At 58.5% G+C, this 22,627-nt stretch overlaps 1 long non-coding RNA gene across 3 annotated transcripts; it reads right to left on the reverse strand.

Annotated features, from left to right (window-relative positions):
• Positions 1 to 8,791: 8,791 nt before the first annotated feature.
• On the reverse strand, positions 8,792 to 12,099 carry LOC124966807 (uncharacterized). Of its 3 annotated transcripts, none has more exons than XR_007105410.1 (4): positions 11,927 to 12,099; positions 10,994 to 11,136; positions 9,284 to 9,468; positions 8,792 to 8,950 (listed from the first exon to the last, which is right to left on the reverse strand). It is a non-coding gene; the product is annotated as an uncharacterized LOC124966807 (long non-coding RNA). The 3 variants fall into 3 exon arrangements; XR_007105409.1 differs by having other exon boundaries at positions 10,994 to 11,139; positions 11,927 to 12,098; XR_007105408.1 differs by lacking the exon at positions 11,927 to 12,099 and having other exon boundaries at positions 10,994 to 11,191.
• Between the last annotated feature and the right edge of the window lie 10,528 nt (positions 12,100 to 22,627).

Here is a 22,627-nt window from a genome sequence, read left to right on the forward strand (position 1 = left end):
CTGACCAGAGGGCAGGAAGGTCCCTTCTAGCACATGGCCGCTATAGTCAGGGGGTAAGAGCTGCATCCGGCTGAGGGCCTCAGCTATCACATGACCTGTCAGCATCTTGCGGTAAGATGGGGAGCACTGTCTTAAGCACTCTTGCAGGCGGTAAATGCGTTAACTACACTAGGACCCCCGCTGCCCTCAGTGTCCCCATCTGTAAACTGAGTGCTGGGCTCTAGGTCTGGCCCACCCACTCCTTCACCTGGAAAGGCCCCTGGCTGGACCCCCACCCCGCTGGAAGCCCTGTTGGTTTAGCTTTGTGCACGGCATGTGGAACCACCGCCTTCTGCTGGCTCTGCCCACCAGAGCCCCGCGGCTCCACCCCTCCTGCCCGCAGGCGGCCTGCTTTCTTCTGCTGGTGTCCTGGGGCCCCCAGCCCTGGAGTCCAGCCTCCTCCCTGAGGCCGCACGTCCATCCCAGGGATTCGTCCCCCAGTCAAGGCCACTTTTCCTTGCAACGCTGTTCATTTATTGCAAAATAACTTTTTTGTCATTGTGAGAATAATATATACTTGTTGCAAAATATTCATAAAATAGAAAGTATAATGACAGTAAAGGAAAAAAGATGTCCCAGCTGTCACAGGTTGGTCACCACGAGCCCCTGGTCTTCCATCTGCCAGGTCATGGGAGTTTTGAAATCTGTGTGACTACTGTTTATTTAGGACCTTAGGACCCTGTCCACAGCTGCCTGCTGCTACCGGCATGTTTTCGTCACATACATACACGTCCTGGTCACATGAACTAACAGTATACATTTAGGTATAGAATTTGTATTTCATTTATAGTCTGACGATCCCACAGAGATAAGAGAGCAAGGACACTAGGCTGTGTCCTGTGGAGAGCTGGGGTGCATGTGCACGTGGCTGGGCGTGGTGGCCCTCCTTCCAGCATGCCCCTCTGTCAGGCTCCACTGCAGCCTCCCTTCTCTGCCCCGCTGGTGCCTGGCCTGTCCTCCACATCACTGAACCCTCTGCCTTCTGTCTTCCAGGTGGGCTTCCCGAGGGGAGGCTTGGGCAGGAGAGCAGAGAGTGGAGGAGAGACGGAGGGAGAGGCCTTCCCCGTGGCTCCCGTGGCTCCGTCACTGTGGGTTCCCTCCCGAGGGCCTCAGCTCCCGGCCTAGGATGGCAGCAGCTCCCTCTGCTGATGATCTTTAGCCCCCCAGGGTGGCTGCCCCTCTTCTGCTCCTTCTCACGTGCTTGGGCAAGGCCTCTGGGACGTGGCGTGTTGGAGCGACTGCTGTGGGCTGTGTGCTCGACAGCAGTGTCCGGCTCTGTCTTCACAGCACTTCTGTGAGCTAGGCTTGTCTCCCCAGCCCGGGGTGCAGATGAGGAGACCGGGGCTCAGAGGTCACTCAGCTACACACTTTCAGGGCACCACAACGGGATTCCAGTGCTGGCCCGCCACTTCAAAGCCAGCCCTCACAGCATGCCCCAGCCTGGAACGTCCATGCAGGAGTGTCACAGGGCACTCACAGGCCAGGGAGGGAGGGTGGGTGGGCTGTGTGCGCCACACGCCCGCCCGGAGGTCTGCAAGCACCAGCCAGCACAGGGCTGTGTAAGTCTGGCAGGAAGCACCTGTCCCCCAGCCCAGAGGTGCCCAGCGGGCCAGTGGGGCCTCAGAGGGGACGGGAGCTAGGCAGCCAGCCCAGAGCCAGGGGCCCTCAGTGGCTGGCTGTGTGGCAAACGACCACAGCTGGGAGGCTTCAGGACAGAAGTGGGGGACCAGAGTAGAGGTCAAGGCATCATGGCTTGGTGCCTCTGAGGCTCGGGGAGGGCCTGGCTCCCGGGGGCTCTGCCTGTCCCTGGACCGTGGTCACCTCACTCTAATCCTGCTTCCCCTTCAGGGGCCACCTCTATGTCTCTCCTCTTGTGACGACACTGCCACTGGGTCAGGGCAGAGCCACCCTGCTGCAGCGTGACCTCATCTTCCTTGGTCACATCTGCAGAGAACCTACTTCCTAATGAGGTCACGTGGATACTGGGGTTTGACCTGAACATCCTTGGGGGAAGGAGGGCTGGGCTGGGGCTCAGTGGTGAGCGCTTGCCTGGCCCGTGTGAGGCACTGGGATCCATCCTCAGCACCCTTAGAAATAAATAAATAAAACAAACTTCCAACAAAACTAAAAAAGGACATCAACTGGGAAAGGCCAGTCGAGTCCCTGTGTGGGGAGGCCCCAGCCCCCCCGCAGAGCAACTTGACACCCAGGTGGTCACATGGAACACCCGTGGCTGTGACAATTACGACCACCACCTCGTAGTGAAGGAAAAGAGGCCCAGAGGAGCTGAGCACTTTCCCAGGGTCACCCAGCTGGAGCAGGGCGGGCAGAGTGGACAGGGTGTGCAGACCCCTCACCCCCACACTCCGTCCATGCGGAGGACGGGTGCCCAAACACTCAGGTGGAACAGGCTGAACTCTCGAGGGGGGTTCAGTCTGGGAGGACCGAGGGGCACACAGCGATAGCCGCACAGCCTGTGGCTTCGGTGGCAGGAGCTGGGGCCTACAGCAGACTGCTGGGTGAGCAAGTGTGTCAGGGTCAGATGTTCCCTATGGAGCGTGTCCCTCTTTCCTCGTCGTGAGCAGCTTGCGATAGAGTCCATTCGATTGACTCACTGTGGTTCTCAGCCCCCAGCACAGCCCCAAACATGGGACACGGGAAAGAGTTCCATGGTGTGCAAGGGGAAGGAGAAGTCCAGCCTCAGTGTCCCCACCTGCACCAAGAGGGTCTGGCCAGGACCTCCAACATCCTGCTGCAAACTGCCCAGGCCGCGCCACCTGCTGGACAGTCCAAGTAGTGCACCAGGTGGGTTCCTCAACCAGCAGAGGGGGAGAACCGGGTGCTCAGGACAGGTGCTCACACCCTGCAGTGCCCAGGCTGTGTCCTTCCCTCAGCTCAGGGGCGATGACCTCAGGAACCCCACTGTCCCTGTGCCCCCCAGGCCTGACCCTGTGGCAGTGTGCTCTGATGCTCTGTGACAGGGAGGAGCCCCAAGAGAGCCAGCTGACCGGGACCCTGAGGGCCACCCACCTTCACTGTCACCGCACATGCTCCTTCGCGCCCACAGCCTCCACACCCACACCCACACACTCACATGTCCCTTTCACAGGCACACTTGCACACGCATGTACACTTGTCTCCGCTCCCGCTTTGCAGGGGTCGTCTCTGCGGCCCCTGGTTCACCCTGACCACTCCCCTGGGTCTTTGGAATCCCTGATAGGCGAGGGACACCGCATCTCTTCGGCTTTCTCCATCCAGCATCGTGTTCCGGAGCCTCACCAGGGAGGCTCCAGCCGCTCACCAGCGTCACCAGGTCCTCTGCACACAGGGACCACGCCGTGTTCATTCCTCCTTGAACGGACACCATAAGCAGTGCTGCTGACATTTGCTGATGACCCTCAGCCCAGTGGTGGTGGCAGCCCTGTGGCTCCCTCCTCAGGGTCACTACCAGCCCACACCTCAGGTTGTTCCAGAGTGAGCTGCATGGACCACCTTCCTCCTGCAGAGCCCTGGTCCCTGTGCGCGGGATGGTGACATCCCAGGAGAAGCCCAACAGCATTGCAGGCGCGTGTCCTAGCAGGTGTTGGGGACACTTCCAGTAGTGACAGCTGTGTGTTGTGACTGGACTATTGTCCTCCTCAAGATGAGGTGTCATCAAGATTCACAAGGGTGAGCTGTGGCTGGGGCGACCTAGAAAGTCGCACTGCTCCACTCCCTGGACCCACCTGCTCTGACGGAAGCAGCAAGGTGGAGCGAGGAGGGCTGGCCAGGGAGGGTCCAGGGCCCTTGCCAAAGTCCTGCAGCTCTTCACCAGGTCAAAGGAGGAGACCTTGTCCTGCTGCCCCTCCTGCTGGAAAGTCAAACTCCAGGAGAGCCACGCAGCTGCCAACAAGAGACGGCGCAGGCGTGGGAGGGGTGTGGTCTGAGGTCACCTGGCAGGGGCCCTGGCTTGAGTTTCCAGGGGGCAGATGGGCCAGTCCCTGAGTCTCTGAGCTAGGTCTCCTGGTTCATAAAGTGTGGACAGTGTCCGCCCTTGCAGATGGTGCTGTTGCTACACTGGACTGTGCAAGCTCTCAGTCAGGGTCAGCTTTTGCAGCTGTAGCTGGGCACATTCTCACGATCCCTGAAACCAGAGCTGAAAACAGCACATCCATGCTGAAGCTAAGGAGCCGTCACCAATCTGCTCTGTTGCAGAGGACCTCAAGGCCCAGAGAAGGCAGGGGCTTGCCTAGAGTCACAGAGCAGCAACAGAAACAGGAGTGGCCACAGGCATCTGAGTCTTGTCACCACATGGGAATGGTATGCACCCCAGGTGACCCACAGTGCACGGCCTCCTGTGTGACATACTCCCACGCTCCCACCGAGGCTGGGCCTGAGGTGTGCCTCTAACCAACAGAAACAGCACATCGTGACCATCATCATGCAAGACTCCATCTTGGCTGTCCCATTGGCCTTGATGTAAACAGTGGCACTGTGGAAGCTTGAAGGGACCATGTGAAGAGGACATGGGGCACCAGGAACTGAGGGTGACCTTCAGCTGACAGCCAGTAATAAAACCCCGCCCTCCGCCCCATATCTGTACGAAGTGGATTTTGCCAGCAACCTGAGCGAAACTGGAAGCAGATTCTTCCCTGTCGTGCCTGCAGGTGGGAACGCAGCCCAGCCAGCACCTATCACAGCCTTGTGAGGCCCCAGCAGCATGCCCAGCCAAGCTTCCGGGCGGCAGAGCCACGAGATGATAGCCACATGCTGTCTGGAGTCTCGGGTCTGCTGTCGTCTGTTACGCAGCACAGAGAGCTAACAGGTGCAGGATGGCAGGAGTCTTGAGGCCACAAGGCAACTCCCGCTTTCCCTGCTCCCACAGACCCAGTCTCCTCCACTTACCACCACCCCAGCACTGCCCCGCACGCCTTCTGTGGGGTACCAAGTGGCAAGGTTTCCCTGGGGCTGCCCAGAAACAGCCCCTGGCTTCTAAGCAGGAGGCGCCCACCACATAAGGACTCGGTGTCCAGACACAGCAGACCCCAGTGGAAGTAGCAGAAAGTAACTTTGGAGCACAGAGGGGCCCAGGGCAAAGAGCTTATGCCAGAACCCAGGGGACTCACTTGTCTAAAGGGCCTAAACTCTGCAAGATCGAAACTGGGAATTAACTGCAAAGTTATTGCCAAAACACACATTTTACGCTGGACTCATAAACACGTGAGTAAAACTCATAGGCAGCTGGAGTGGTTTGTACCTCTGCAGACACCTACTTTCTGGGCGCATACTGAGGCCGGGGACAGAGATGGGCGACGTCCAGTCTGCGGATGGCAGAGAACGCAGGGCCTATGCCACCTGGGTCTGGGGGGCAGGTCTGGTCTCTCTCCCAGTGCCACGCCTCCGCAGGAAATGCCACGCCCCCAGGAAGTGCCACGCCCTCCGGAAATGTCTCGCCTCTGCAGGAAATGCCACGCCTCTACAGGAATGCCACGCCCCCAGGAAATGCCATGTCCCCTCAGGAAATGCTACGCCCCCCAGGAAATGCCAAGCCTCCGCAGGAAAGGGACTGTGTGCTGCACATCCGGGCCACAGACGGCCTAGCCCAGCCCACGGGGGTGTTTGGCAAATAGATGACAATTTGCAGATTCACTGTCCCTCAAATCCGCAGCTACTGAGCTGCTCTCCATCTAAGCCAATTAGGGCAAAATCGATGTGAAACGTGCAGCCGATGCTGTCCAGCGCCTCCTAGGTCTCCCAGATCCCTTTTCCCCATCTTTCTGTCCCCAGGCTCTGGTTGTTTGCACCTACCCGGTCCAGCGTCAGCAGCCCCTGCCGGCTCTCGGCCACCCTCACGAGGGGAACCTTAACCCAAAGCCGAGAGCCCGGGGGGCAGGGAAACCGACTCCATTTGGGACGCCCTGGGCGTGACTTACACCGCGTGGTGCCCTGCGGGGAAAGGCACACCTCACAACCCAGGGCTCCCACATGCGACACAAGCTGTCATCCACGCCTCTGACGGCCAGAGTGATCAGGGCTCCTGGCTGGGAATTGCCCTTTCGAAGCCTCTGCTGGCCCCTGAAAGCTGGGCGCTTGCTGCACATCCCCGTTGCCACAGCAACAGCACACACAATGGTTTCTGTGGAGTTCTGGTCTATAAATAATTTTTAGATCAGTGGAACCATGTGAGTGGGGTGGGCTCCGCAGGGCGGTTCGTGGTCGCCATGGTCAGGCCCTGGGAGTGACAGCTGGCTCAGGCCCAGCTCCTAGGTCTGGCTGAGGTTCTGGCCTGGCTGACTGGGCACTGCAGCCTGGCCTGGGTGGCAGTTTCTGCACTGGGTAAAGAACCTACGACTGTCCCATCTGGTCTGTGGGTCTCAGGGACACATGAGGAGAGCCAGCTGTCCTGGCTGAGGTGGAAGGGGGAGGGGGACTGTCTCCTGGCTTGCCAGGAGAGGTACCATTCAGTGTCTCGGGGACTCTGACAGACAGGGTCGGGTTGGAGGATCTGGATTCTGGTTTCTCTGGCTTCCTCTGCCTAGGCAGTCATCTCTGTCCGTGTTTTAAGGATTGACTAGGTTTCCGGTCCTCTGGGTTCTTTCTTTCTTTTTCCAATAGTGTTTCTAGGGAAGGGCTCAAGCCCCCAAGCCAGGGCCTAAGAAGCTGGATTCTGAAGAAGCCAATGGAAAACCAAGTAGATTTAAGGTCTCCCCATGGGAATGAGTCCTGGTGGCACCCAGCAGGCAAAGTCCCTTTGGCGCAGTTAGATGAGACCTCTGGCAAGGGGGCAGCATCCTCTGGGGCAGCTGTCCTCCCTCTGGGGGACTCTGCACTGGCATGCTGTGCAAAGGCACTGGGCAGCCGCCTTCCACCTGTGTTCACCGTGAGGCTGAGAGCAGCCCCACACACCGGTCAAGAGGGGAGGACAGCACACCTGGGACCCACATCCCGAGCTCCAGGACTCGGGCAAAGGAGCAGTGCTTTTCCGAGGAACGCAACCGTCTCCAAAGAGGTTCAGGAGGAAGAGCAAGGGCAGGCCCTGGCCTGGGCCGGCCGTGGTGGCGTGTGTCCGTGTGGCATCTGCACGGGTCCACGTGTGCCTGCGTTTGTGCGTGGGCAGGTCTGCACACGTGTGCACGGCAGACTTGGCCTCTGGAAGGGAAGGCCGGGTCCCTGCGTGGAGAGAGGCGGCCCTCTGTCTTTGCTTCCCCATTTGCGCATATTGAATTTCAAATACGAAATACATGAATGGAAGCAGGAGGACAAGGGGCGGGTGGGGACCCAGGAGGCGCAGGCAGCAGGGGCTGGCCAAACTGTTCCGTGGCTCCCCGCCACGCGGGTCACTGGACCTCCCCAGAGCCGCCTCCTGCCTGCTAAAGGGGCCCAGGAACATGGACCTCTTGTGGTTGAGGATCAAGCATCACCAGTGGGGAGCCGATGGTGCCCTGCTCTGCTCCGCTCGGCTCCACCTCCCTCACAACCGTCTCTGGCTCAGACTCACCACTTGAGCGAGAGCCTGCGCCAAGCCAGCAGCCCAGAGCATGATTTTCAGTTATTTTAGTCCTGAAGCTGCTGGATCTGCTCTCAGGGCGCTGCTGACAGATCAGAGTGCTGCTCGGCTGTGGGGTTGGGTTCACGGACCCAGAGAAGGCCAATAAAATTCAGTCCGGATATTCCACGGGCCTCCCTGGGAGCCTTTCTCTGATTCTGGATCAGTCCTCGGGCTGTTGGGAAATGGTTCCTGGGCCAAAGGGCAGCGGCGGAATCTGTGCTGGGAGCAGAGTGGGCAGCTGGAGGCTGGAACCGCCTCACTGGCACCCGGGGAAGGAGTGAGAAGAGCCCCTGAGGAAGTGAGACCTGCACTCTCCTCGCTCACGCCGAGGGCGCCGAGGACGCAGATGGAGCCTTGGGCCTTGGGAACGGCTGTGTGTCTGCTGCGGTGGGCGGTGGGCAAGGCTGGCTGTGGATGGTGGGGGGCCAGCTCTTCGGGTGAAGGTCAAATGACAAGTGTCATCAAGTGCCACAGAGAAGCAGCCGAGCTGGCCTGGCCGGGACTCTCCCCTCATACCGCATACTGTTTCCGCATCTCCAGCGAAGAAGACGGGGGTCCAGTCTGAGGAGGTGCAGGGTGGCCTGCGGCCTCGCTCAGCTGACCCGAAGACCTGGCTGGGGGTCTGGAGTTAGCCACGTCGGTGAGTCTGCGAGAAGTTTCCCAAGTCCCAGGGACATTTTTCAAATCGCTCCAGGCTCTCCCACCACGAGGCTGTCCCAGCCAGCCTGGGTGGGCACTGGGAGCCACGATTGCAGTGGCCACAGGGAAGGGCCAGTCAAGGCAGGAGACCCCAGGGCTCGTGTGCCCAAGGGGCCACATCCGTGGAAATTCCGGAATGTGGAAGGAGTTTATCCTGACCTCACTCATCCTTTCAAGTCCTCTTCTGTCCCGTGACATGCGGGAGTCTCAGCAGAGGGGTGCGCACCTGGGTCTGCAGGTGAAAATGGCGGCTGCCCCTGTTCCCAGCTTTCCATGGCTGCCGCTCCTGCCCCTGCTGCGGGCTGGACCGTGGGCCCCCACGTGTCTTATCTTGAAACACTTACCCTCATTCCGATTTTGAGTACGGATGTGATTAAGGTCAGGTGCGGTCATGGGGTGGCCCAATGACAGAACTATCTCCTTGTAAGGGGAAGCACCCAGGGCCTGCTCTGTCCCCGTCCCTCTCTCCCTTCCTCTGTGCCAGGAGAGAACTGGTGTTAGGCAGCTTTTTATCACTGTGACCAAAACGCCTGACACGAGTGACTTAGAGAAGGAAGGGTTTATTCAGGCTCATGGCTCCAGAGGTTGCAGCCATGGTCTGCCCACTCCGTTGCTTTGGGCCTGAGGGGAGGCAGAACATCATGCAGAAGAGTGTGGCTGAGGACAGCTGTCAGCTCGTGGCAGCTGGAAGCAGAGAAAAAGGAGGAAGACCAGGGATGAGACAGAGACCCCAAAACACCCCCACGGACCTACTCCCTCACCCATGCCCACCTGGCTACAGGAGTCCATTCAGCCACGAATGGATTAGCCCACCAATGAGGCCAGAGCCCTGTGACCCAGTTGCTGCCCAGGGCCCACCTCTGGACACTGCTGCCCTGGGGACCAGGCCTTCAGCTCATGAGGCTTTGGGGACATAGCAGATGAAAGCATAACAGGACCCAAAAGGAGGGCAGCGTGTGCAAGCCAGGAAGGAGCCCTCAGCCCCGCGTGGCAGGCCAGCCTCCTGAGGCGGAGTACCTGCTGGACTGGCATGACCGTGTGTTCCACCAGGACCTGTCACGTCCTGGAATCTGAGGTTCTACGTAAAGGAGGAAGCCTGCGTTTACTAATGACTGTCGCAGGGGCTTTAGTCCAGGGGACTTGCAGAGGGAAGGACATCAGGGCAGGAATGGATGGTGAGCCAAGCTGTCAGCTCCTGCAACCTGGAAGCAGAGAGAAGCGTGTGGAGAGGAAGGGGCAAACAAGGAGCGGGCCCCATGCACTCCCCAAGCCAGACCCATCCCTGGCTCCCTCACCACCAACGGCCCCTTCAGTCATGGTCCTCAGGGGATCGGTCAGAGCCCGCACCCCTCCTGCAAGTCTCGGCTCTGAACCTACTGCCATGGAGACCAGGCCTTCAGCACAGGAGCTTCTGGGGACATTGCATATCTTAACAAAAAGGTCCCATCCCACGTGGACTTACAATGGGATTTTACCTCTTTTCCCATCAACAACTGGGGTCTAGTTCCTGTCCCTTGAATCTGGTTGGGTTGTGACAGTGGCCAAAGTGACTCTGAGAACTGGACTTGGTGGCCACACTGTAGTCCCAGAAATGGGGGAGGCTGAGGCAGGAGGATGGCAACCTCACAGCCTAGCGGCATGACTTAGAAGACCCTATCTCAAAGTGAAAGATAAGCAGCACTGGGGACATGGCTCGGATAGGGTGCCCTCAGTCAACCCCCTGTACCACAAACGAACAAACCAGCCCCCCGAGGTGCTGCGGTGTCCCCAGCTCTCCAGGACGCCTGCTGGGGAAGCCAGCAGCACTCGGACACTGAGACAGACATCTCAGCCAACAGCCCCAGCCAAGGTCCCCCAGACCTGGGAGGGAGAGAGCCCTCAGGCCAGCCGGGCTTCCAGCCACGGATCCATCCTGAGCTGTTAGAGCACAGCTATCCCCGCACGCCCCGGCTGAGCCACCAATTTGCAGCCTGAACACATGATTGCTTTTGTTGATATGTATTTGTTGATGACCACGGGCTCAGCGTGGTTGGGGAGGCAGCAGCGAGTGTCTGGAAGGAGAGGTGCTCAGTGCAGGTGCTGCGGGGAGTCAACCACCAGAAAATTCTCCTGAGGAACGGGACTGAGGAGGAGCAAGGGCGCACAGAAACCCTGACCTGCCACTGTTGGAGCCAGGCAGGCAGCCTCTGGTGTCCAGCAGACCGGTTGCACACTAGATTGCTTAGAGGAGACCCAGGGGAGGCCACCAGGGGAGGCTCACCAGGAGTATGAAGCCAGAGGCGCCCAGGGGACACCAGGCAGAGCTGGCTCCCCTCCCAAGCCTGCTCCCCACCAGGTGGAACCTCAACTCCACCACAAGACTCAGACACCCCACGTTATTGGGCCAGTGCTGGCCTTGGGCAGGATTGTGCTGGGGACACTCTGAAGTGGGCTTGCTTTTGTCTAACTCATACTCCTACGGCTGCCATCCCCTGGCTCTTGGGGACGGACCTTGCTAGACCCTTTGATATTTTCAAATGCATTTTTTCTGCAGACTCACGTCCTCAGGGTGGATGGATCCTCTGGGATCAACGACCAGCCCTGAGGCCTCTGCTTGCGCCCGTGCTCTCCTCGGTCCGTGGAGACAGGCACTCTTCATTTCTGCTTTCAGAGAGGCTGCAGGCCGAGCAGACGTTGGCTTGGCTGAGAGTGCTTTATCACATCGAGAAAGTTTGACTTTGTTCTTACCTTGCCAAGTTCTCTAGAAGGATGTGAGTTTAGCTGCTGCTCCCGGCATCTGCAAGAACGGCCACCGTAGGCACGATGCTCTCCTCCCACACACTGCTAATGTCACGAGTGAGACACCGTCTCTGAGGTTGAAGTGCCTTTGGCTTCTTGGGACAAAGTGCATTTGCCATGATACCTTGCTTTTCACATGTGAGTGGGGGGTTGGGCCTAGGGCTTCTGTGTCCGTCCTGGTGGCTGGTTCTGGTCCACCATGCTCAGATCTCACACCATCTTGTCAGGTGGGGCCTCAGGTGACACTGGCCTCACGGAACAAGGTGGCGATGTTCCTGCTCATCCCATTCCACCAGAGAGTCTGTCACACTGTGGACTTTGAATGTTTGCTGGCAAGTGTCTGCAGGGTTCGCTGGCCCTGGTCTTTGCCTTGTGGGGAGATTTTAAGCCGCTGTTCAGTCTCGTCGGTTGTTTTAGGATTGTTCAGACTTTTGTTTTCTTTTTGTGTCAGTTTTGGCCGATTCTACTTTCTCATTTCCCTGCCATCCCTGACTTGGAACCTTATCCCGGGCTCACCTCTCTGAAGTGCCCTCTGTCCTCTCTGGAAGCCCAAGCACTTCCTGCCCTTCCCTGCCCACACTGGCATCTGCATCAGGATTAAAACAGGGCATTTGGCTAGAATGGCTTAAACAGCAAGTGTCCACTATCACATGGGGCAGCCCCGGGACATCGTTCCCAGAGCAGCGATGCCACTGGGACCCCAGACTCTCTCTGCTCTCAGGTTTGCCTCCACCCAGGGGCATGACCACTCTGCAGGTTCAGGCGGTGTATGTGTGTATGTGTGTGTGTGTGTGAGAGAGAGAGAGAGAGAGACAGACAGACAACATCCAGAAAGAGGGGCATCTTCTCCCTGTTGTGACTTTCCCTGGGAAGGAAATTTACCTGGAAGTCCCCCGATCCGGCAGATCCCTGGGGTCCTATTGGCTGCGGCCCCAAGAGAGGCCAAGATGGCGAGGGCATGCTGTTTTTGATTCTGTTGTGGTTGGCAGCCTTGCACCCAGGACTGAGTGGGGTTGGTGGCAGCACCTTTGGGCTGAACTCCTGGACTGTCCTGACCCTCTCCTGATCTCTCTGGCCTGTTGCCACTCAGGCCAGCTTGACAGAACACACTGGAACCTATGCTGTGCTGGTAAATCTTTAACAACTGGCTCTCTGGGGTGTGGGTTGGGTTAAGCCCTCGTGTTACTCAGCTCTTTGTTGCTGTGACCAAAACACCAAATGAAAACAACTTAGAGGAGGGAAAGTTTCTTCTGGGTTCATGGTTTCAGAGGTTCAGTCCGTGGCTGGTCAGCGAGGGCTTCATTTCTTACCAGAGGATGGCTGCTCAGCTTGTGGCAGCCAGGAAGCAGAGAGAGAGAGAAAGAGAGGGAGAGAGGTGTGCCAGGGACAAAATGCGGTCCCCAAAGGCACACTGCCTTCTCCAGCCAGACCCCACCTGCCTACAGTCACCACCTAGGACAATAGTCCTTCACACTATCAATCCATCAAATGACTTAACCCCTGATCAGGTCGGGGCTCCCACAGTCCCATCTTGGCACCTCTGAATGTTCCTGCCTTGTCTCCTGTGAGCTTTGGGTACTTCACACTGACACCACAGCAGCCTGATGGGCAGGCTCGCTGGCTCCCGGGTGCGAACGCTCACACTTAGTTGACCCCAGCTCCCAGGGTGGTGGCACTGCCCTCGGAACTGAAGGAGGTGCCCGGTGGCTCTCAGGAGCGGCCCACCCGGGCCCCGGGCCCCGGCTGACGTGCAGGGTCCATACACCTGAGCCCTGGTCAGGGTGGTGAGGAGGCACTGAAGGGTCCGCCCGGGGAAGCAGACACCTGCCGCACATCGGGCGTGGCTGGGTGCAGCCTCTGCCCCCAGGCCCATCCCATGCTCCAGGAGGAAGCTGAGGCCAGAGAGGTCAAGGCGCACCGTGCCTGACAGCCAGAACCCACAGGCCCCTCCTCTTCAAAGTCTGTGTCTTTCCACCCAAAACAAAGGCTCCACCACTGTCACTCAGCTCCTGCGACACACATGGCTGACACTTGAAAAGGGCAGCTTGGAGGGACAGCCCTTGCTGGGAGAGCAGACCCGTGTTCATCCCCGCACGGGAAAAAGGAGGAGAAGAACGAAAAGCGTTATTTGTAACCGCTGAAGGGCGGAGGGAGCACCTGTCCTCCCGCTGAGGAGGCCTCCGTCCACGGGAGCCCTGCCGGGGATCCCATCGCCAAGGGAGCCGTGTTCAGATCTGGCCGTGGGACCAGCGACCTTGGGAACGTGGCTGAGTGGGAGGAGTTGGACTCAGGAGCACCGTGTCCAGGAAGGGTCCAGGGGAGGCCCGTCTCAGGGCCTGAGCGGTGGGTGGTGGCCTCCAGGGGCTGGCGGAGGAGGAGAGGAGTGGCTGATGAGAAGCGCGGGGTTCTTGGGAAAGGTCCTGGAACGAGATGGAGGTGCTGGTTGCACAACTGTGTAAACGGACTCACGCTGCTGAGTCCTGAAGCAGGCAATCCAGACTCGATCGGGAGGGTTTCCTCTGCTGCGGCCCCGCCCTCAGCCACGGCACTGTGTAGACCTCTCCACTCACCCCGGAAGGTCCATGCCCGCGTCATGCCAGGAAGGGTTTCGTGTGCGTCTTTCACACTGAGGACTCTCACCCCTGTACCATGGGGGGGCATATTAAACCCATTTTACAGAGAAGAGCCCTGAGGCTGAGAGAGAGGTTGAGTAACGTGCCCAGGGGCACAGAGCCTGTTCCTGGGAGAGCCGGGACTTGGACCCGGGCCCATCTGATGCACAAGACCATTCTGAACATTTCTCTGTCTTAATCTGCAGTGGATGTCGATTTATTCCCTCCTCCTTCCCTGATGCTGGTTCACAGGGCCACCAACCTAGAAGCTTCTCCTTTCCAGCCCTCCAGCCCTGCTCAGCAGGACAGCAAGGACGGCGTCTGAGAGGGGAGAGGCTGTGCTAAACTGGTGGCATCCCGTGCCCTCAAGCCTGTCCTGCCAGGACGCTGGGTTCTGCCCGTAGCTGTGTGATGCACACTGCACCGCACCCTCTCTGAGCCTCACTCTGGCTGTCCTAAACCACCAGAGGACAGGTCACTGGTCTCCAACAGGAGCAGCACCGCCCCCAGGGGCCACTTTGGAGATTCATAGGGGTTTGGGGAGTGTGACAGCCCCCAGAACCCAGGACTTCCTGTCCCTCGGCTTCCTGATGTTCCAGAGCTTCACGCCAACAAAAATTCCCCTGAGAACTATGGTCTGGAACCAAACTCCATTTTTTTGTTTGCTTTTTGCATAGTTGTCACATGCTTTGGATATTCTAGGAATGTGACCTCCACATGACCACAGGAAGATAGCTTCCCGGGCAGTCTGCAACTGCACCAGGCCTCACTCTGCAGTTTGGAAGATCAGGTGGAGCAGCGAGGACTGCGGGTCTCTGCCTCTGCATGACATGCCTGTGCCGGCCTCCCTGGCAGCCGCCACCAGCACAGCAACTGTGTGCCATTTGCCCTCTGAAGTGGTCAGACTCCTTGCTCACCTCCCCGAATCTATTTCTTTGCTGTGACTGACTCTCCTTGGTCACTTTTTACTCACAGGCAGCGTTTATATTATTATTATTATTTTGGTGTGCAGGTGGGTTATGTTTTCTATGATTTTCATTTTATAATAATAAAAGGAGCATCACAAAATATTTGCTATTGAAAACAGAGCTGGGCTGCTGTGGTCCTCGAAGCCACTGAGCCACACAATTTCTTCAGACCCTTCCAGCTTTAGAATCATCAGACTCAACCTCCCTTGGGTCCAAGAAAACCAAGAACACGGCGCCTTTTAAACCACCCCATGCAGCTTCCCGCCCTAGTCCAGCGGTGTCAGGGGCTGCCAAGGGCCTGGCCAGGGGCCCACGAGGCCTCCTCTGTCTCCTCTGTCCACTCATCTGGACTCTCAGCAACAAGGGATCTATCTGCCTTGTTCATTCTCTGTCCCCTCAAAATAGAGAAAAGTACAATCCCAACCTGAGCTCCGTCACCCACCGTCTTTTGCCTTGACTGACCAACACATGCCTGGGATGGTTTTTCATTGTTGTTTTAGTGGAGGGACAAAGTAAAATAAGAATTAAGAGCGCCAGGGAGGTCTCTGACACGGATCGCTACGCGCTTGAGTGAGTTCCCGCCACGCGACATTTCTCTCTGTTAATGATTTCTCCTGGGCTGATCTCCCCCTCGTCTCCTCTCATCTTCCAACAGCTGCCCAGAACATTCCTGTCGGGCGCCACCTTCCCATCCGTGTGGGACAGACTGTTCGAGATGGCTGGTGTAGCAATGCCTTGCAGGGCAGGCAGGCGTGCCAGGAGGAAGAGAGGGGCAAGGGTGGGAAGTGGACTCCATCCAGACGAGACAGGGACACTGCAGCAGGACGGCGCTCAGGGCCAAGCCCGTCCCCGGAGACCTCGCACCCAGGACCTCGGACGTGACCTTGCCTGTGGCGTCACGGTGGACTGGGACGCGGTGGGAGCCCTCACCGGAAGAGAAGACAGCAGAGGCACGCAGGGAGAAGGTCATCTGGAGACCGAGGCAGAGCCAAGGGAGGTCAAGGACTGCTGGGAGCTCCAGGGTGGAAGGGGCAGGGCAGGACTTCCCTGGAGTAGCACCGTCAATTAAACGTGTCGTTCCTAGTAGGCCATCCAGTTCCAGAGATGCTCAAATGCCAGTCTCGGAACCAGAGGAGTCTGTTCAGTGGGTGAGGAATTCAAAGTGAAGGCCACAGAGCTACTCAAGGGCACAGCCAAGGTCGCGCCTACTGGAAATGGGACTGTGGGGCCTAAAGGCGTCACCACCGCACCGCCCAGCCTCTCTTGTCGCCGTCCCTCCAGCTCTCAGGCTTTGAGTGTCTTGAGCCACGCCTGCCCCTTGTCATTCAGTACCCAGGCTGCCCTTCTTTCTTCCTTTTTTGGTGGCACTAGGAATAGAGCACTGGGCCTTTCACACACTAGGCGAGCACCCTGCCATTGAGCTGCGTCCCCACCCCTACCCCCTTGTTTAGCTTTAGAACTCTTGAATTTCAATGGAGTTCATGATCACCGACTGAAAACTACATTTCCCAGCCTCCCTTGCAGCTAAACATGGCCATGCAAAGAAGTTCCAGCCAATTAGATGTAAGCAGAAGAGCGGAGTGAAACATCCAGGCCTTGTCCTTATATTCCCTCTACCTGGCTGGAATGCAGATGTGCTGGCAGGAGCTGGAGCAGCCAGCTTAGATCTTGTGATGGAAACCACACATTGAAGTTGGCAGATCAATGAGGATAAATATAAAAGAGCACCCAGAGTAGCCTGTTAACCTGGATTGCTTAAGCGAGGGCTGTTTCACAAGAAAGGAACAAACTTCTATCTTGTTTAAGCCACTGCTAGTTTGGCCTTTGTTCCAGCAGCCAGAGTATCACCCTAAGAATGCACACCATGATGTGCTCTGCGGCCCAGGAGGCCCAGTCCCTGCCCTCCAAGAGGCACAGTCCATTAAATGGCAGCTTGTGCTGAGTGCTAATGCAGCTGAGTGCAGGCCGGCGCTCGAGGGGGCAGGGCCCCTGCAAGCACAGGTCACCTGCGTCAGGGCTGGGACACCTTCTCCTCCCCTGCTGTCTGCACATCCTCCCACGCCTGGTGGGGAAGGCCTGTGACTCTTGTCCTCTAGGCTACCTGGTCAGCTCCTCTCCACCTGGGCCCTAGCGAACTCAGTTCTCTTGACAGCAGTTCACAGGAAGCCCCAGCCCAGACCGGCCTGCTCATACCAAAATGGACGTGGGCCGATGTCCTTCCCGTCGCCCGACAATTTCCCACTGCCCTAGCAACTCGCCCTGGCCAGCTCCCTGTGGGCCTGACAAGGTGGACTGTCCTTGTCCCTCCTTGTCACCCACCTCACCAGCCTGCCAGTTCTCCGCCTGGCCTGGTAGGTGGTTTTGGCTGCGACTGTCACCCCACTGGACCAAACGCTTGTAGGACTGATGTATGGAGGTTGGAGGGAAGGCGCACGTCCTCCACCACCACCCTCTGCAGGGCTGTGGCTGCATGACCATCACCCGGAGGTGAGCCAGGGGAACCACCAGCCCTGCTGGCGCGGGTCAGCACTAGGGCAGCCGAGGTGACCTTTCTGCTCTGTGTGGTCTGGGGCCACCACTAGAAGATGCCAGGGCTGGGGGCTGGGGTCATCCGAAGGCTCAGGGTCTCGCTGCTTCGGCAGCAGACGCTCGGCGCCTTGCTGTGCGGGCCTGACTTGAAGGTCCTCTGTGCGTGCAGGTGGGCTTCCTCACAGCATGGCCGTTGGCTTCCCCGACCCGTCTCGGAAGTCATGTGATGTCGCTTTTCCCAGCAGTAGACACACACGCGCGCGTGCACGCGCGCACACACACACACACACAGACATACACAGACACCACAGACACACATATGCAGACACACACATGCACACAGACACACAGACACACATACGCGGACACACACATACACACAGACACACACACAGACACACACAGACACACATACGCGGACACATACATACACACAGAGATGCACATGCAGACACACACATACACACAAGTGGACAGACACACACACACAGACACACACACACAGACACACATGTAGACACACAGACACACACATGGACACACACACATGTGGACACACAGACACACACACACAGACACACTCGGACATGCACACACACACAGACACACACAAACACACACAGACACACATACATGGACACACACATACACACACACACACACACAGACACACATGCAGACATACACAGACACACATGCGGACACACACATACACACAGACACACACACAGACACACATATGCGGACACACATACAGGACACACACACACACACACAAACACACATACACACACACACACGGTTTCTCTTCAGTGATTCGGGCTGAATTTCTGTTGTCCCCAGCCAAGAATTGAGTAACCCACAGACCCTGAGCTCCTCGAATGCTTGGCCGAGCCAGGGCTGGCCTGGACCCTCTGGACATCCAGCATGAAGCACTGTCTGGGGCTTGGAAGCCAGCGAGAGCTCCCGGGCCTGCAGCGCCTGCATGAGCTGCGTCCTCCTTTGGAAGGCAAGACTGGGGCAGGCAGTTCTTCCTTTGGTTTAATTTTGAATAGCCAGAGTGCCCGCTTCCAGCCATGAGGGCAGCGTCTGTTTTACAGATCTGGGGAAATGGCCCAGATCCAGGCGATGGGCAGTGGGAGGGGATCGGCCCCCAGGACCTGCGACATTCCTCCAGGCCGGGGCCCAGCGGATGCGGGCCCTGGAAGAAGCCTAGCCTCGTGGCCAGAGCACCGTGCCACGGCCAGGCACTGACCATCATGCTTTTCGATAACCCTGCAAGGAGGCTTCATCTCCAAGAACAAAGGAGAAAGCCAAAGCCCGGAGGAGAGGCCCGGCTTGCCCAGGGTGCACCGCGCGGTCGGGAAGCCGGACGTGTGGTCTTCTGGCGGCAGCGTCTGGATTCTTCCAGGCCAGGCTTGCAGAGCCTGGAGGAACACAGACAAGGCCGTTCTGGCCAGGGGCACCCACCGAACATCGGGCGCTGGGCGGGGCTGCTCCCGGGGCCGGGCCTCAGCCAGTCGAGGTTTCCGCTGCTGGGTGACGGCTGCCGACCGCCTCTGCCTGCCAGCCTCTCCCCTTGGCGCTCAGCTGGGTAGACAGGAATGACTCACGCTCCCGCCTCTGCCCGAGTGCCCCTCCCTGTGCCCGGGCGCGGGCTGCCCACAGCCCTGTGTGATCCAAGTCAACCGCGCGTGGCCTGAGGGCCAGGTCTGGAAAGGAGAGCCCAGTTAGATGCTCCAGCTGTGAGGACCTGCCCTTTGCAGGGAGGACCCTGGCAGCCTGAGCCTGGCCAGAGCGCCGAACAACCAGAGGTCTGAGTGCCTCCGTGAGAGGGAGCAAGCTGGTCCTGGCAGAAACCCCTCCCCGCCCAAGGCTCCCGTTAGTCCTTGTTGCCCCCACCTCCCCGGCTGTCCCCACCCCAGTTCCCGTGGTCTGGCTGTCACCTTCCTTGTCTGTGAGCTTCCTTGGATCTGTCCAGTAAGCCCCGCCTCCGGCATCATGGTCAGCCAGTTGTCTCTGTTGCTGACTGCTCCCAAGCCCCAGCTGAGAGTGGCTGGGTCCCGCCCCGAAACCCCACCCCAGCCTGCTGCCTCTTCACTGCAGCATTCCAAAGGGGGCAGCGTCACTAGCCATCAGCCGGCCACTACGGCTCCTCCCCTTGTGTTCCTGGAGCCCCACCCGCCACTGGAGGGACCCCACAGGGGAGGTGGTGCTCAGAGGCACCCTGTGTGCCCGGAGGGAGGCCCTCCGAGACAGGGTGGGGTCACGAATGTCAACTGCTGGGGGTGCCAGGCAGGGCATGGTTAAGTCCAGTGGCAGCAGTGACCGCATCCCTGGCCAGCCCGCAGTCCCTCTTCAGAGTGGCACCCAGTCCCTTCCTGTTGCTGCCACCCTGCTGCAGCTCACCAAGCCCCCCGGTGAGTCCCCTGTCCTCCCCTCAGGAGTGCTGACCCCTGGTGAAGGGCAGTCAGCCCGAGATGCGGGCATGAAGCGGAGCTCCGAGAAGGACGTGGCGTCCTCCTGTGCCTCGGAGGTGCTGAGGATGCCTCTCCTGAACCTTCTGCTCCATGACAGACGGACGGGACAGCCAGACTGCAAGCTTCGCTCTGCAGCCCAGGCCTCTGCTCGGCAGCCTGGGGTCGGACATCGCCAAGGCCACCGGGGCCCTCCCCCCCTCCCTGGGGCTACCTGAGAAGGTACCCCCTTCCTTGTCCCCAGTTCAGCCTGGCCTGAAATTGGAAGGAAGGAGGCTGGCAGTGACCTGGACCCAAAGCCCCTCGCCCCCCACACCCCCAGCCGAGTCCAGGGACCAGCTGACTGCCCTTCCCGCCAGGCTGCGTGGGCAGCAGTCAGTAGTGAAGACCAGGGTCGTAAGCGCCAGAATGGGTAACTTGGAATTCATTGTCGTCCATGACACTTACTACACTGTGGCGAAACACGGGACCCAGGACAGGCTCTTGGTCTGTTTTCAAATTTAAGGTAAGTGGGCTAAAAAAAAGGTGCATGATGAGAAAACCAGCACACACGGGCATGTCGGTCCCCCGTCAACATGGAGGAGCCCAGGTCAGGTGCACTGGCGTACGGAAGGAAGGCGGCGAGGAAACCCCAGGAGGCCGGCGAGCGCGGGCTCCAGTCCTGGGGTCTGGTGCCTTGGTTTTCTTCTTGGTATTACTCTGTTTCTGATTCCCTGAGTTTACAATCAGACAAGTAACATGACAGTAGCCACCACTCACCTGCCCCCATCATGTCAGCACGTCCCGCTTTGAGCCTTGCAGAACCTGCTGGGATAGGAGTGCTGGTGATCGCTATTGTGCAGATTAGAAATCTGAGGCTCAGAGAGACGGAGTGATTTTCCCAGGGCCACACAGCTATTTGTGCTGCAGCCAGGATTCAAACCCTCATTCTGACTCCAGAATAGAGGACCCCAGCCCTTGAGGACACGCCTGACAGGGACGATTTTTGAGGGTCTCCAAGGGAAGTGCCACCTGTTTGTGATGCTGACCACAAGTTCCACCCTTGCAGCCCCCACCCCACCCCAGAGGCCCAGAGCTGGGGTCAGGACCTCCGGAAGTCCTGAAGAACAGCCGTGGCTTGTGAACAGGACTGAGAAGGCCAATGGGCAGCGCAGCCCACCGGCCCTGCTGGGGTGGTGCTCAGCCCTCTCAGAGGCCTGGGGAAGACACGCAGAGGACCAGGGACCTGCACTTTCCGCACTCCGGGCTGGGTGCGTTGCTGTGGGCTGGAGTCTGGTTTCGTCAGTGTCCGGGAGGTCATATATGCTCCAGCATTGCTTCCAGGCTGGGCCGTAACTGGAGCTGGGAGCCCTCCACACGAGGGAGGGCAGGACCATCTCCTGGGCACAGCTGAGCCTTCTTTGGGAGACCCCAGGAAACCACCCCAAATAAACTAAGGCTGCTGGGAAACTGGAAGAGGAATACAGGGAGGCCCATGAACCCTGGGGGAGGAGCCGCTGGTCCTAGGCACTGCCACCCTCAGCAGGCTCCTGGAGGGGCTGGACACGGCATACCCACCACCTGTGCACTGGCAGATGGGGAAGGCTGAGGCCCGGAAGTCAGGTGTCTCAGCCCAGGCAAGAACCTCGTCTACGCTTGGAATGACACCACGGCTCCTTTTAAACTCTCCCAAGCGTCGGAGTCCTTTGGGACCCGAGAAAAGTACAGACTCGGCTGTAAAAAGACACTGTCCCTGGCATTTATGGGTGAGACGTACATAAATTCAGGGAGTCCCTGCCAATCGCTCACACACTCACCGCTCCTGCCCGCCTGTGCAGGCTGCTTCCCACCTCCCGGGTCTGCTGGAGGGGGTGCTCAGAAGTGCCCCGGGTGGGGCCTGCTCGGTCCTCAGGACCAGCACTCTACATGGGGGGAGGCCCCATGTGCCCATGTGCCCGGCTGTTGGAAGCTCTGAGACCACCTCCGTCCAACCTGACCCCACAGGAGCCTTGCTCTGGGGAGCACGGAGCCTTCTGATTCTAGGGCACCTGCAAGGAGATGGAAGAGCTGCCCACACCTTCACTCCAGTCTCTTCCCGGTACAAAGAAGTGCACGAGCACTACATGGCCACCGTCCCCTTTCATGCTCCTGTGTGGTGTGAGACACGGCCTGCGGGCCGACCCCAGCCTGTGATCTCAACTTCATGACTCTGCAAGAGCCACAAGCACCCTATTCTGAATCGACCCTTTCCTGGGCCAGACTGTCTTGTGTCCCTGGGCAGCAGCAGTGAACCCTACCCGGCATCAGCTCTGTCACCTCAAGGGTGACAGCCTGCCCAGGTCTGCAACCTGCTGTGGTGCTCAGCGGTGTTCATTAAATGCACTCTCTGCCCAGGGTGTCTTCCTCACAGGGTGGGTGTCCCAGGATGCAGCCCCACTGTGTGCCCACGGTGTCTGCAGTCGCTGTCTGACACGGGCTTCTCTGACAGTCAGCAGCGTGGATCCTCAGGCAGCATCTCCCGAGTGTCTTGATCATGGGTACCCCAGAAACTTCCAAGTGACCGTACACAACGTATGTGCATTTATTTTTAAGTTGTAGATGGACACAATATCTTTTACTTATTTTTTATGTGGATGCTGAGAATCAAACCCAGTGCCTCACCTGTGCCTGGTCAGGGCTCTGCCACTGAGCCACACCCCAGAATGCACATTCGTTTTAAGTATGAAATTTGCATACACATCATGGTTCTTGTATTCTATGCACAACAGAAAGCCCCTGTCAAAGTGGGAATTCTTCCCATTTTTAAGTTGATGCTTTATAGTTATACACAGGGGTGGGATCTGTTGTCACATATTGGTTCATGCACACAATGTACGATATGATTTGGCCGACTCCCCTCCCCCCGGCACTCCCGCCTTCCCTCACCTCCCACCCCAGGTCCTTTCCTTTACTGGGCCCCCTTTGATTTTCAAGAGACCCACCCCCAGTTTTCTTTTCCCTTTTCCTCTCTAGCTTCTG

Source organism: Sciurus carolinensis, chromosome 16 (genome assembly GCF_902686445.1).
Source record: "Sciurus carolinensis chromosome 16, mSciCar1.2, whole genome shotgun sequence".
NCBI classification, from domain to species: domain Eukaryota; kingdom Metazoa; phylum Chordata; class Mammalia; order Rodentia; family Sciuridae; genus Sciurus; species Sciurus carolinensis.